This window comes from Manis javanica, chromosome 11 (assembly GCF_040802235.1).
Source record: "Manis javanica isolate MJ-LG chromosome 11, MJ_LKY, whole genome shotgun sequence".
Taxonomy (NCBI): Eukaryota; Metazoa; Chordata; class Mammalia; order Pholidota; family Manidae; genus Manis; species Manis javanica.
In genome coordinates this window covers 44,829,971-44,842,382 of record NC_133166.1, presented here as the reverse complement: position 1 = coordinate 44,842,382, position 12,412 = coordinate 44,829,971, and the positions used below count along the sequence as shown (strand labels likewise).

At 38.4% G+C, this 12,412-nt stretch overlaps 1 long non-coding RNA gene across 1 annotated transcript in view; it reads left to right on the top strand.

Annotated features, from left to right (window-relative positions):
• Positions 1–12,412, top strand: part of LOC140844407 (uncharacterized) — a 181,429-nt gene that overhangs the window by 157,580 nt on the left and 11,437 nt on the right. The window contains exon 2 of the long non-coding RNA XR_012122652.1: positions 6,893–6,996. This is a non-coding gene — a long non-coding RNA (uncharacterized lncRNA). The remainder of the gene's footprint in view (positions 1–6,892; positions 6,997–12,412) is intronic.

Below are 12,412 nucleotides of genomic sequence, written 5' to 3'. Positions count from 1 at the left end.
ATTTCTATGAAGATTTATTAAGTAGAGAAAAAAGATACATGGGAATTCTTTATTCTCACTAGGACCATCTTTGTAACTTTCTACAGCTAAATTTTCCTCAAGAACCTTTTTATAAATACATAAGCTTCCAGAAAAATGGAAACTCAAGTATTCTATATCCTTTCTCCCTCCCTTTAATCCCAAACAGTTTACATCTTTCAGAAACTTAAAATAGACCTGTCCCCTATGGAGCCACTATACTTAAAACTGTCCTTAAAAGGATAGACAGGGAGAGGATTAAAGATGGTGGCATGAGAGACAGAGGCTTCCTCCTAAAACTGGATACAATTAGAAAATTAAATTGGCGCAACTAATTCTGAGAGAGCAATAGGAAAGAGGACGGCGTCCGACTGCACACACCTAGAGAAAAGAGCAGACCTCACCGAACGTGGTAACGTACCAGAGCTGTGGCTCTGTGGAACCTGAGCCCTTCCCCCACCCCAGCTCACTGGCAGGAGGAAGAGAAATGGAGCAGGGAGGGACTGGAAGGCTTGGGACTGCTGAACACCTAGCTCTGGAGAGCTGCACTGGGAGCACAAACCTACATTTTATGGTGCTTTCATGAGACTCGCATGACTACTGGGTTGGAAAGTTAATACAGACATAGTTCCTGGGGAGACTGGGATTCTGGCTGCTTGTGGAAAGCAGGGATCCATATCCGGCTGGTCTGGGACAAAAACATACCTGTGTGACCGGTCCACTGGCTCAGGCAGTGTAGATAGGCAGAGCAGCCAGGATGTGGGGAACAGCTTTGTCCTCCCCCCAGGTACCAGTACTGCTCCCCTGCGACCCCTGACATTGCTTCAGGGGCTGAGAAGCTCCAAAATAGAGCTTCTGGACACTAGGGGGTGCCATATACAAACATGAAACACCAAAGGAAACTTGTCCAGAGTAAAATTATTAATACAACTCCCGAGAAAGATTTAAATGATATAGACCTCGTGACTCTTCCTGAAAGGGAGTTCAAAATAAAAATAATCAACATTCTAATGGAGGTACGGAAAGACATCCAAGAACTCAGGAATGAATTCAGGTTAGAGATCCAATCATTGAAGAACATGATGGAGGGTATTAAAAGCAGGTTGGAGATGGTGGAGGAGGCAATAAATGAAATAGAAACCAGAGAAGAGGAATACAAAGAAGCTGAGGCACAGAGAGAAAAAAGTATCTCTAAGAATGAAAGGATATTGAGAACTGTGTGACCAATCCAAGAGGAACAATATTTGCATTATAGGGATACCAGAAGAAGAGAGAAAGGGATGGAAAGTGTCTTTGAGGAGTTAGTTGCTGAAAACCTCCCCAATCTGGGGAAGGACATAGTCTCTCAGGCCATGGAGGTACACAGATCTCCCAACACAAGGGACCACAGGAAGACAGCACCAAGACACATAGTAATTAAACTGGGAAACATCAAGGATAAGGACAGGCTGCTAAAAGCAGCCAGAGAGAGAAATAAGATCACATACAATGGAAAGCCCATGAGGCTAACATCGACTTCTCAGCAGAAACCTTACAGGCCAGAAGGGAGTGGCATGATATATATAACGCCATGAAGCAGAAGGGCCTGGAACTGAGATTACTTTATCTGACAAGATTATCATTTAATTTTGAATGAGGGATTAAACAATTTCCAGATAAGCAGAAGCTGAGAGAATTCACCTCCCACAAACCATCTCTACAGTCTATTTTGGAGGTACTGCTATAGATGGAAGTGTTCCTAAGGTTGAATAGCTGTCACCAGGGTAATAAAACCACAGTAAAGAAAGTAGAAGAGCTAATTATGAAGCAAATGCAAAATTAAATTCACTATCCTCAAAGTCAATCAAGGGATAGACAAAAAGTACAGAATTTGATACCTAATATGAAGAATGAAGAAGGAAGAAAAAGGAGGAGAAATAGAAAAGAACCTTTAGATTGTGTTTGTAACAGCATACTAAGTGAGTTAAGTTAGACTCTTAGATAGTAAGGAAAGTAACCTAGAACCTTTGGTAACCTCGAATCTAAAGCCTGAAATGGCAATAAGTACAAACCTATCGATAATCACCCTAAATGTAAATGGACTGAATGCACCAATCAAAAGACATAGAGTCACTAAATGGATCAAAAAATAAAAACCCATCTATATGCTGCTTACAACAGACTCACCTCAAGCCCAAAGACATGCGCAGACTAAATGTCAAGGGATGGAAAAAGATATTTCATGTAAAGAATAGGGAGGAAAAAGCTGGTGTGGCAGTACTAGTATCAGACAAAATAGACTTCAAAACAAAGAAAGTAACAAGAGATAAAGAAGGACATTACCTAATGATAAAGGGCTCTGTCCAACAAGAGGATATAACCATTATAAATGTATATGCACCCAACAGGAGCACCAGCATATGTCAAACAAATACTAACAGAACTAAAGGAGGAAATAGAATTGAATGCATTCATTTTAGGAGACTGCAACACACAATTCACTCCAAAGGACAGATCTACCAGACAGAAAATAAATAAGGACACAGAGGTACTGAACAATACACTAGAACAGATGGACCTAATAGACATCTATAGACATCTATAGACATAGATCTATAGACATCTAATAGACATCTATAGAACTCTACACCCAAAAGCAACAGGATACATGTTCTTCTCAAGTGCACATGGAACATTCTCCAGAATAGACCACATACTAGGTCACAAAAAGAGCCTCAGTAAATTCAAAAAGATAGAAATTCTACCAACCAACTTTTCAGACCACAGAGGTATAAAACTAGAAATAAATTGTGCAAATAAAGCAAAAAGGCTCACAAACACATGGAGGCTTAACAACATGCTTCTAAATAGTGAATAGATCAACAACCAAATTAAAATTGAGATCCAGCAATATATGGAAATAAATGACGACAACAACAGAAAGCCCCAACTTCTGTGGGATGCAGCAAAAGCAGTGTTAAGAGGAAAGTATATAGCAATCCAAACATATTTAAAGAAGGAAGAACAAACCCAAATGAATAGTCTAACATCACAATTATCAAAATTGGAAAAAGAAAAACAAATGAGGCCTAAAGTCAGCAGGAGGGACATAATAAAGATCAGAGAAGAAATAAACAAAATTGAGAAGAATAATACAATTGAAAAAATCAATGAAACCAACCAAGAGCTGATTTTTTGAGAAAATAAACAAAATAGATGGGCCTCTAGCCAGACTTATTAACAGAAAAAGAGAATCAACACACATCAATAGAATCAGAAACGAGAAAGGAAACATCATGACAGACCCAACAGAAATACAAAGAATTATTAGAGAGTACTATGAAAACCTATGTGCTAAGAAGCTGGAAAACATAGAAGAAATGGACAACTTCCTAGAAAAATACAATTTTCCAAGACTGACCAAGGAAGAAACAAAATCTAAACAAACCAATTACCAGCAAAGAAATTGAAGCGTTAATCAAAAACCTACCCAAGAAAAAATACCCTGAGCCAGATGGATTTACCTCAGAATTTTATCAGACATACAGAGAAGATATAATACCCATTCTCCTTAAAGTTTTCCAATAAATAGAAGAGGGAATATTCCCAAACTAATTCTATGAAGCCAACATACCTAATACCAAAACCAGGCAAAGACCCACCAAAAATGAAAATTATAGCCCAATATCCCTGATGAATGTAGATGCAAAAATACTCAATAAAATATTAGCAAACCGAACTAAAAAATATATCAAAAGGATCATACACCATGACCAAGTGGGGTTCATCCCAGGGATGCAAGGATGGTACAACATTCGAAAGTCCATCAACATTATCCACCACATCAACAAAAAGAAAGACAAAAATCACATGATCATCTCTATAGATGCTGAAAAAGCATTTGACAAAGTTCAAAATCCATTCATCATAAAAACTCTCAGCAAAATGGGTATAGAGGGCAAGTACGTCAACATAATAAAGGCCATCTATGATAAACCCACAGCCAACATTATATTGAACAGCGAGAAGCTGAAAGCTTTTCCTCTGAGATCGGGAACTAGACGGGGATGCCCACTCTCCCCACTGTTATTTAACATAGTACTGGAGGTCCTAGCCACTGCAATTAGACAAAACATTGAAATACAAGGAATCCAGATTGATAAAGAAGAAGTTAAACTGTCACTATTTGCAGATGACATGATATTGTACATAAAAAACCCTAAAGACTCCACTCCAAAACTACTGGAACTGATATCGGAATACAGCAAAGTTGCAGGATACAAAATTAACACACAGAAATCTGTAGCTTTCCTGTACACTAACAATGAACTAGTAGAAAGAGAAATCAGGAAAACAATTCCATTCACAATTGCCTCAAAAAGAATAAAATACCTAGGAATACACCTAACCAAAGAAGTGAAAAACCTATACCCTGAAAACTATAAGACACTCTTAAGAGAAATTAAAGAGGACACTAACAAATGGAAACTCATCCCATCCTCTTGGCTAGGAAGAATTAATATAGTCAAAATGGCCATCCTGCCCAAATCCATACACAGATTTGATGCAATCCCTATCAAATTACCAACAACATTCTTCAACAAACTGGAACAGTTCAAAAATTCATATGGAAACACCAAAGTCCCCGAATAGCCAAAGCAATCCTGAGAAAGAAGAATAAAGTGGGGGGGATCTCACTGCCCAACTTCAAGCTCTACTACAAAGCCATAGTTATCAAGACAATTTGGTACTGGCACAAGAACAGAGCCACAGACCAGTGGAACAGACTAGAGACTCCAGACATTAATCCAAACATATGTGGTCAATTAAAATACAATAAAGTAGCCATGGATATACAATGGGAAAATGACAGTCTCTTCAACAGATGGTGCTTGCTGGCAAAACTGGACAGCTACATGTAAGAGAATGAAACTGAATCACTGTCTAACCCCATACACAAAAGTAAATTCAAAATGGATCAAAGACCTGAATGTAAGTCATGAAACCATAAAACTCTTAGAGAAAAACATAGGCAAAAATCTCATGGACATAAACGTTAGCAACTTCTTCATGAACATATCTCCCTGGGCAAGGAAAACAATAGCAAAAATGAACAGTGGGACCGTATCAAGCTGAAAAGTTTCTGTACAGCAAAGGACACCATCAATAGAAGAAAAAGGTACCCTACAGTATGGGAGAATATATTTGAAAATGACAGATCCGATAAAGGCTTGACATCCAAAATATATAAAGAGCTCATGCTCCTCAATGAACAACAAGCAAATAATCCAATTAAAAAATGGGTAGAGGAGCTGAACAGATAGTTCTCCAAAGAAGAATTTCAGATGGCAAACAGACACATGAAAAGATGCTCCACATTGCTAGTTATCAGAGAAATGCAAATTAAAACCACAATGAGGTATCATCTCACACCAGTAACGATGGCTACCATCCAAAAGACAAACAACAACAAATGTTGGCAAGGTTGTGTAGAAAGGGAAACCCTCCTACCTTGCTGATGGGAATGTAAATTTGTTCAACCATTGTGGAAAGCAATATGGAGTTTCCTCAAAATGCTCAAAATAGACTTACCATTTGATCCACGAATTCCACTTCTAGGAATTTACCCTAAGAATGCAGCACTCCAGTTTTAAAAAGACATGCACCCCTATGTTTATCACAGCACTATTTACAATAGCCAAGAAATGTAAGCATCCTAAGTGTCCATCAGTAGGTGAATGGATAAAGAAGATGTGGTACATATACACAATGGAATATTATTCAGCCATAAGAAGAAAAGAAATCCTTCAGTTTGCAAAGACATGGGTGGAGCTAGAGGGTATTATGTTCAGTGAAATAAACCAAGCCGAGAAAGACAAATACCAAATGATTTCACTCACCTGTGGAGTATAAGAACAAAGGAAAAACTGAAGGAATAAAACAGCAGAATCACAGAACCCAAGAATGGACTAACAGTTACCAAAGGGAAAGAGACTGGGGAAGAATGGGAGGGTAGGGAGGGATAAGGGCAGGGAAGAAGAAAGGGGGTATTATGATTAGCATGTATAATGTGGGGGGATGGGGAAAGGGGAGGGCTGTGTAACCAGAAGACAAGTAGTGATTCTACAACATCTTACTATGCTGATGGACAGTGACTGTATTGGGGTTTGTGGGGGGGGACTTGGGTAGGGGAAAGCCTAGTAAACATAATTTTCTTCATGTAATTTTAGATTAATGATAACAAAATTTAAAAAAAGAAAGAAAAAAAGGATAGACAGCAAAACCATATCTTCTGAAGATAAAATAAGATTCCTAACAGGCTGGTGTCTTTTATTTTTCCATAGAGTGAATAGAAAAGTGTTTTTAAGTAACATTAATGATTTTCTTTGGATGATGATTATTTCCAGTGCTCATGAATCAGTCTTTTTTTTCTTTTAATGCTTCCTCATCTACTTATGTCATATAAGGACCCACAGGCTTATCCCAAATGCTTCCTTCCTATATGGAATAATTATTGAAGTCTGTGTCAGTTGCATTATTAACTAGATAATCTATCTAGATATTTAATACAAATCAAGGCTATTTTTAAATAGTATTTGAACTGTAGGTTGTAGGGAATAATTTAAGGAATCTATGATCTGCCTTATTTCCCCTTAGGCTTGTGTAACTGAACTTTAAAGTCTTATACTATAGAATCATAGTCTTACAGATCTTGATTGTGTGATAGTAATTGTATCCAGGGATGGCTTAAAGAAGACAGACAAAATTGAATGTGAGCAATTCTGAAGATTTTATTATCCTTTTACAGTCTAGGCCACCCATTTCCCTATTTTTTAGTGCCCTGTGCACATCTTGACTCCACCCCATGACTTCTGCCAACCTCTGCTTCTTGTAGGCCTGGACATGGGTGTGAGGAGTGTCAGACTTGGTCCTTGTGCCCCACAACATCTCAGGGATGGACAGCATCTGCCCCATGCTGACAGCATCAAGACTTAGAGGGTGAGTGGTCAGCCAGAGGCTGTCTCTCAGCAGTGATGAGCTTCTACCTCATTCTTGATCTAGATATTGAGTAAGTCTTTGCACAGAGGTTAAAAAAAACATTATGGATCACCCATCTACCATGAATGTAGTGTTAGCTTATTAAAAGGAGGAGCACGTGGCTCCCTGCTTGAGGACGTGACATCAGTCTGACAGCTGGTGTAAGGGTTGATCTGGAACCCTCAAGCTTGTGGTAGAGTGGGCTCCCTGGTTTCTGTGAGGGTCTGTACTTGCCTAGGATAACTCTCTTGACCAGCTCTGTGAGTGGAGGGTTGCTTTCTTCCTCTTCTCAGTCTTCATCAGTGTGATTTGTGTTTGCTGTGTTGGCCAGATACAGGCACCATCTCTGGTCAAGCACAAAATCAGAATTCTGTTAATTTCAGTGATACCACATCCAGTTTAAGTGTTGAGAACATTTGTGTTCAAAACTGGCCTTGTACAGTTTAGATGAATGGTAACCTATATGTATGTGTGTATATAGTTAAAATTTTAGTTTTCTTTACTTGGAACATGAAATAGCCAATAAAAACACCATGACACATTGAGAGATAGACTGTGAAGGAAAATGCTCCACTAATGGCATTTTCCCTACTTTTTTAAACAAGGAGTCCTATATTTTCATTTTTCACCAAGTCCTGCAGTTTATGTAGCCAGTCCTGGAGGAGTCTGGGCTTTTACTGTACATATTGCCCATTCTCCATATCCTAATAAAAATGCCTTACCTATGAAACTACTGAATTCTAAGTGGTATTCTAAGATGGTTAAGGAATATATTTTCTAAGCAAGTAACCCTGTTTAATGGTTAGTTTAAACAGAGTAAGTATTGCTTCTGGCAGAATAAAATATTTCTTAAGGAAACTGACATACTGTCACATTCTGGGACAGCTTTGATGCTCACATGAGGAGCCCAGAAGATGCCCCATTATATCATTAATGGGGATGTTAAAGCACATGGGGTTCTCTTATTAAAAATGACAATAGCTGTGGTTTTCACTTAAAAAAAAAGAGAGAAAAATATCCAATATGAAAAATCTGCACAAAAAAAGTATATAATCTTGATTAACTTGTAAACAAGAGCACTTAAATGATACAGAATGATGGCTGATTAATTTCCAAATTTAGGTGGTGTAGCATATTCAGGTTAGGAACTTTGGACTTGTAGTTTTAATTGTCTGTGAGTCTGGATTTGTTCAGGAGATAGAATTATTTCCTGAAAAATTATAGTAGATTTTTCCTTATAGGTTGTTCTTACAGGAGCAAGGTAGGTAGTAACTTTATTAAGTCATTTTTTCCCAAAGTTTTATTTATAGACCATTTAGAATCATTAAAAAACTTGATAAAAGTGAACTCATGTCACCTCACACCAGTTAGGATGGCCAACAAAGAAGAGACTAGGAACAATAAATGCTGGCAAGGATGAGGAGAAAGGGGAACCCTCCTACACTGCTGGTGGGAATGTAAATTAGTTCAGCCATTGTGGAAAACAGTATGGAGGTTCCTCAAAAAGCTCAAAATAGAAATACCATTTGACCCAGAAATTCCTCTCTTAGGAATTTACCATAAGAATGCAGCAGCCCAGTTTCAAAAAGACATATGAACACCTATGTTTATCGCAGCACTATTTACAACAGCCAAGGCATGGAAGCAACCTAAGTGTCCATCAGTAGATGAATGGATAAAGAAGACATAGTAGATATACACAATGGAATATTATTCAGCAATAAGAAGAAAACAAATCCTACCATTTGCAATAACATGGATGGATCTAGAGAGTATTATGCTCAGTGACATAAGCCAGGCTGAGAAAGAGAAGTACCAAATGATTTCACTCATCTGTGGAGCATAAGAACAAAGCAGAAACTGATAGAACAAAATAGCAGCAGACTCACAGAACCCAAGAATGGACTCACAGTTACCAAAGGGAAAGGGACTGGGAAGCGTGGGTGGGAAGTGGGGGAGAAGGGGAATAAGGGGTATTATGATTAGCACACATAATATGTGGGGTGGGGGACAGTACTGGGAAGGCAGTAGAACACAGAGAAGACTCTATAGCAACTTACTATGCTTATGGACAGTGACTGTAATGGGGTATGTAGTGGGTACTTGATAATGGGGGGAACCTAGTAACCACAATGTTTCTCATGTGATTGTATATTAATGATACCAAAAAAAAAGGTAGAAGGTAAAGAGGCTGAAAGGAAAATACTGTTTCTATACTTCACTTCAACTTGTAAAATGTCAATACCAGTAAACTGTTGTAGTTATGTATATATATATATATATATATATATATATATATATATATATGAAAAAAAAGTGAATTTAGTACACATGCATATTGAACAGCTGCTTGTACTAAGCTCAGTGATAGACACTGGTGATACCATGGAGAAGGTAAACTTGCTTGCATCGAGCTTACAATCTGGAGGAGTCCAACATCCATTAAGTAATTATATAAACACATTAAATTACTGCTGGGAGGAGGTTTTGTGGTGTGAGAAGGGATTTTCATTAGGCCTATAATTATTTCCTGAAAAATTATAGTAGATTTTTCATTGAGCCTAGAATGTCAGAGAACTACTTCTCTGTAGAAATGAAAGTTTTAACTAATAACTGAAACACAACTAGGAATTTACTAGGTGAAGCAAGAAGCAAAAGATGTTTCAGGTGCAAAGAATAGCATATCCCAAAAAATTCTGGCAGGAGTTGCAGGCAAAAATAAAGGGCTGGAGAGAAAGAGGAAAGGGGAGCCTAGTGCAAGTTGCATCGAAAGCAATGGTCAGGTACCTCAGTTGTGCAAGACCTTATGGGTCAGGGCATGAAGTCTCTCTCTGAGTCAGCAATTTTTGATAATGGTGTCTGTGACTTTGCCTTTATAACAAATATTCCAATAGTTCTTATCTATATTAATTAAAACTTGATAGTTCTGGCCTGTGAAAATTCATGGTGACTATCATTGGAAACTCAGGCTTAGTGGCTAACCCATTAATATTAGGGGCAACTGTGAAGGGATGCTGTAGGTGATGATGACCATTTCCCAGAATATAAGAAACTTTCTAGTATGATTTATCTCTCAGAGTATAGCTGAATCCCAAGGACTGAGTCCACAGCAATGCTCTTTCCTTTTCTGTTCTTGCTGGAGGTGATTTTTGCCTCCTCTCTCCTAGAATGATAGCAGCATTTGGGTCATAGTGACTATAGATTTGTGGAATTATTGATGTGCTTTTTATTGTGAATGCCTCCATGCACTTAGATTCTGTTGTAGGTACCTTAAGATTAGTTTTTAGTTGCTTTTACATAAATCCACTCTTTTTATTGCTTTTTTGAAGTTATAAATATTCTCATGTGCAAGCTTTCAGAGTATAAAAAAGACTCATAATAGAACACCTAGTTAATGTCTGGACAAAAATAATTATTAACATCCCAACTTTTGGTCCCCTGCTCAGCAGGCCCTTTTCACAGTTATCATCCCTGTAGCAGAAAAATGTGTCTCTTAATATTACCTGCTTGGCTTTGTAGATGGTGAACTTTATGAGCTTCTGAGTGATGTGCCATAATCTGGGTGAACAACAGAGCAGAATTCAAAACTGTGATGCCTCAGTGTCAGCCCAGCATTTATTTTCCATAGACCAGGGGTGGAGAGGCAGCTGCCCAGTGACCTTCAAGTTGGGCTAGAAAAGCTGTGGGAAGGCATGAGGATCAAGAGAGCCAGAGAGAAAAGTCAATTTGTCCATTCTTTATTTTTAGTTTACTGTGTTCATTTAAAAAAAAATGTTCAGATTAATAAAAAGTCAGCATGGAAGAGGGAAATAAAACTCTAAGGTCTCTGTAGGTAGGAGAATAGACAGTGAATGGTCCTGGCTTTCAACTTCCAGTCTAAGAGGAAGAGCAAGAAAATTGATGTGCCCTCCCATGCCTGTTTTAAAAAGAGCCCAATTAATTTCCTTCAGAAAAAGTGACTGACTGCTGAGAAAGAAAAGCTCCATTACTAAGTCTTGTATTTCCTGTGAAAAGAAGAGCAAAGGGAGGCAGATATCCCTTAGAGGTCTGCTATGGAGGGCCAACAAGTAGTGAAGGGAATGGTAACCACAAGAGGAGGTTTAAAATGATAGAGATGCTAGTGTTGAGGAGGAAGAATTTTCCACTATCCCTCAAGGTTCTTCTAGCTGGTCTAAGAGTCAAATTGACATGAGACAGATTAAAGGGAAAAAAAAAAACAGAGCTCAATTACTGTGCACAGAGGCCCAATAATTGAAACCCCAAAAAATAAAAAGGTAGGTGTTTTAGACACATTTTGTAAGAATAGAAATAGGTTAGCATAAGCATAGCCATCTTAAAGGCCTAGAAGCCATTTTCTGAGTATGTGACTTAGAAAGAAAAACTGGAACTGGGTAAGGCCTTGAAAAACAAGTTAATCATGAGCACCGGGTGGTGGGCAGCTGTGACCCTTGGTCAGCTAACCTTGGTCAGTAAATCTTACATACCAAGCTTATCGTGCAGAACCTCCCTAACCATTGAGGAGTAGTCTTACCCTGCCCTTGCTTAACCCCAGGATATATGTCTTGCAAGAATAATGTATAGTTATAGAAAATTGCTATGAGTTAAGTGCTTTGAAATTGCTATATAAACCCTTGGCTCTGAGTGCTCGGGGTCCTTGTTGAGACCCACTGCATCGGGCTGACTTGGACCCCAACTAGTTGGCTGAATAAAGACTTTGCTTGAATTTACATCTCTATGCCTGTGTAGTTTGTTCTCTGGGGAAGCCTCGGAAGCCTGCACCCTAACAATTTTAGACAAAGAAACAGTAATAAATTGGTGAGAAATTGAAAGGATAAATAAAAATTCTGTTTGGGAGCTTCAATTAGTAAAGAATTCTAAACAGCATTTGCGTTGGGATAGTAGAATAGTAAAAAAGTAACAAGATTTGTTTATGCAGCCTTCTTGGTTCTAAATTCCCTATCTCAGGTGATAAAAAAGCCTCTCTATCTTCTGGTAGAGAGATTTATTTCCTGGTTTCTTGGGGGAATAAAAGAGGGTCAGAATATGGCTGTTTCATCGGCTGTTTCTCCAGTCACTTAAATTCAAAATCATCAATATGCCCAAATGGTACATTTTGGGGTAGCCTGCCCTTGGCCCCTCACTTAACAAGGCTTCAGCATAAGTAGAGTAGTGGAGAGGTTGATTCACCAGAAAATGAAAGGTGATGATATGTCAAGCAATCCAGAGAAGTGAAGGGGTCTAGAATAGTGTGGCATATAAGTATTTTGAGCAGAAGGCATTAGTATTCCTGAGATCTCTGATCTGCCTCAAAAGGACTAAACTGTCATAAATGTCCTCCCAGGGAGCAACCAGGAAGGTTGATTTTTATCACTGGAGA